Genomic DNA, 3,791 nt, shown 5'->3' with positions numbered 1-3,791 from the left:
CATTCCCTTGTCTGGATGGACCATGGTTCATTAATCCATCCACCTCCCGAAGGATGTCTTGGTCGCTTCCAACATGGCAATTATGAACAAAGCTGCTATAAACACTCATGTGCAGGCTTCTGCGTTGATGTAAATTTTCAGCTAGTTCACTAACTACCAAGGAGCATGATTGCTGGATCCTGTAGTAAGTGGATGTTTACTTTTATGAGAAACAAACTCTCTTCCAATGTGGCTGCCACCAGTCTGCATTCCCACCAGCAACGAATGAGAGTTCCTGTTGTCAGTATTCTGGATTTTGGCCATTCTGACAGGTGTGAAGAGCTAGATTATTTTTAGCAACAGGATCAGAGCATCCCAAATGTGGGCACGATAGTAATTGTTTTAATCTCAAATACAGTCTTTATAATTAACTACCTAAAAACATCTAGTTTAGTGGAAGCGCTTGTCATCAAGAAACCAAGGCTGACTTGTGCAGATCTGAGAGAGAAAATCATCTTTTCACTGTACAGCAATCAGCACTCTTATCACATGGAAATGAAACATTACAAGAAAAGATGTTATCTTCCATTAAAAAAAACTTCAAATGCAATTTTAAGTTTCTTTTTAGTGCCATCTTTCCTTTAATGCATGTATCACCATGCCCCAGAAAGCAATAGAAAAAAATAAAATTTAAATTGATAAGAACAGTTTCTATATTTGACCTTAGCCAAAAGGCCAAGAAGCAGCAGCACATACAACTCAGAGTAATGATTTTCAGTGATGTTTTAGGGAGGGAGTTACAAATACAGGAAAACAGGATGTTGTAATAGACTCATCAAGAGGTGCTAGGAAAAAAAAAAAAAAGAGGTGGTAGATATTCCTTTGATTCAGGAGGAAGGAGAAAGTACCAGTGATTCCAGGATCAAAGGAAGAGGTCTTCACCAATCCACAAATGGGGACAAGATGGGCTTCATCTTGGAAAAGAGGCTCTGGTGGGAAGCCCCTGCAGCCCTCTGGGCCCCAGTTTCTTTTTCTGGGACAACAAAGAGAGAGTCAAAGTTGAAGTGATAGTCATTAACTTTGCTCCCCTGCTAGATAAATATTTAATAACTTCTTACCTAAAACCAGGTAGGACATTATTAAGATGCTTGAGGCAATGTGAAATGGTCAGTCCAGCCTCAAGCCTTGGTAGAGGATATAGTAGTGCTGCCAAGGAGAAGGAGGACACAGCAGCACCATGTTACCCACACAGCATCCAGAGGAAGATAACTAGAGGTCCCTTGAGACGCCCCCATGGGCTCCTGGGGTGCTTGCTCCAGCCTTTGGGCTTGCTTCTTAGCCTGGCATTCCCACTGTTTAGAAAGTTCCTTGAAAAAAATAGTCCAGTATTTTAACATGATTATTTCAGAGATAGCCCAGATGCTAACAATTAAACAAACAAACAAACCCCAAAACATTTATTTTCATATAATCAGAACTCCATCTGATCACTTTGGAGAAATTGTGGCAAATTTAGTGTTTTTCTTACAAAACAGTGCAAGCTTTGTGAAAACTTTCCTTCCATCATGATCTGCTTAGAGGGTGTTGTGAGGTCACTTCAACACAAGGAATGTAAAAAAAGAGAAAAATTAAATGAATCATGTTATTGTCCTCCATAACCCCAAGTCCTATTAAAAATAATTGGAAATTTTCTGAAATGTTTCCTCTCCCACATAATGATTTTTTGACAAAGTAATTTTATGGTGCTTACACTCAATCAATAAATTCTGATCAATACCATCGAAGTGAGTTTGCCCAATATGGCAGCCATGTCACAGGACACCAAATGTCATTGGATCAGTGGGAGTTGCACACAGCTCATCTTTGTGACTATAACTGATTCCTCTGAGAAGTAAATCAGGGCAAAATCACTTGCCAAAAACACATAGAGGATTTTTTTTTTGCTTGTTTTGGTTTTTATCTAGTAGTTTTCTGATCCTGAAGCTTCAATTTCTGAAGACACGAATTTTGTCTATTAAAAACACCCATAAATTTTAGAGCTTAAGGTAAAAGTTCTTACATCACAACATGTAACTGGTCTAATCTATTTCATTACTTTTTTTACTCAAGGGAAAAGCTGGGGGATTTATGAGATCTACCTAAGATGGTTAACCAGACACCCCCTGTTCAGTCTCTGATGTGTACAAGAGAGATCTATAAATCCCATCTGGTTGTAATAAAAATAAAAATTTAAAACCTGAAGTTTTATTGTTACTTTAAAGAATCAAATCTTTTATTTGAAATAAGAAAACTGAAAACCAATTTAGGGAGGAAGTCTGACGTCCCCTGGAGCAAATATGGGTTTCTTCCAGTTTGGGAATAATAATAAGCTGTGGTATCTGGAAGAAAAATGCTTTCTTCTTTTAGAGAGAGCGTGACCGTGACCATGACAGAGCTCCTCTCAATTCAGGCCTGCCACCCTGCCCCATCATCTAGAAGTTATGTCTCAGGTGGCCATCACTGATTTTCTTTAAGCTTTGACTCTGGAATTGCCTTGGAAGCCTACATGTGAGCACTTGTATGTTTTGCTTTTTTACGAGGAATTCCCATGATCTGAGGATAATGATTTTGTAGGAGTCTGTGTCGTTGGCCAGATTCCCATTTCACAAATTTCCTTATGCTGAGATGCTTAGCCCAGTCTCATTAACTACTTTATTCGCCCTGGAGTATAAGTGACCAAAGCTAGGTTAAAGTATTACCTCTCTCAAAGAGGTTCACAAATCAATGAGGGGGAAATCATTTGTTCTTTAGAAGTATTTGAGAACTGATCATAAATGTTAGACTGGGCCAATTCAAAAAATATACATACATAGACTATGAGTTCTGTTATATGATGTGCAAAGTATTAGAAGAAAATTTAAAATTTTCACATGGTCAAACAAATAGGGAAAATGGGGTTATGAGGAGAATAAAGGACTTTTTATCTCAGGACTTTTCGGACTCCTCCTTGACCTGCCCCCCAACCTAACTTCCTCAGTCTCAGCCATCAGGGATGTGGGTGGAAACTTGGATGTTCAACTGAAGAACAGAAGATGAAAATGTAATGGCCAAAAATCACCAAAGCTATGGCAGAGCTTCCTGAAACCATGTAGGAATGGTTCTGTAATAAAAATCATTAACAATAGAGGGCACTGCCCTCGACACAACGGTTTGTAATGAAAAAAAAAAAAAAAAAAAAGAAGAAGAAGAAGAAGAAGAAGAAAGAAAGAAAGAAATAGAGGGCACAAAATAATGAATTAAGAAAAGGAAAATGATATATGTCTTCAGAATGAAACAGTTATGCCCTTAGCCACTTCATGATGAGATTTCCAAATATGAAGATTGAAGGGTGGTGTGCAGAACCCTCCTTGGTCAGAAGACATTGCATGAAGGCTTCAAGGAAGAGAGAAAGTACACTGGGCAGATATTTGGGAACAGAACGCTCCAAACCGTGGGACCAGCTGTGGGGTAGCCACATGTGGGACCCCACTTGGCACACTTGAAGAAGTATGAAAATTGTCCAAGTATAATGTAGGTAATGCTTCAAATCAGTGCAGAGAGAATGAACAATCCAAAAATGGTTTTGGAACAAATGAATATCTCTTTGGAAAATATACATAATCTTATATTCTTAGTGTACCCCCCCACACACAAATTCTGGATAAATTAGAGAACTAAATGTAGTGAATCTCAATTAAAAATAGCACCTCCATTTATACTTGTTCCTTCCACCAACCTCAGGAAAACCACGTGAAGGGATTTTTGAAAACATAAACCTGCAAAGAGAAGAGGAA

At 38.5% G+C, this 3,791-nt stretch overlaps 1 pseudogene; it reads right to left on the bottom strand.

The window, feature by feature from the left end:
• Nucleotides 1-562: 562 nt before the first annotated feature.
• LOC121486031 lies at nt 563-726 on the bottom strand (annotated as a pseudogene).
• Nucleotides 727-3,791: the final 3,065 nt, after the last annotated feature.

The sequence above is a fragment of the Vulpes lagopus genome, chromosome 2, assembly GCF_018345385.1.
Source record: "Vulpes lagopus strain Blue_001 chromosome 2, ASM1834538v1, whole genome shotgun sequence".
In the NCBI taxonomy this organism is placed as follows: Eukaryota; Metazoa; Chordata; class Mammalia; order Carnivora; family Canidae; genus Vulpes; species Vulpes lagopus.
The sequence above is the reverse complement of the archived record's forward strand: the minus strand, read 5'-3'. Positions and strand labels throughout refer to the sequence as shown.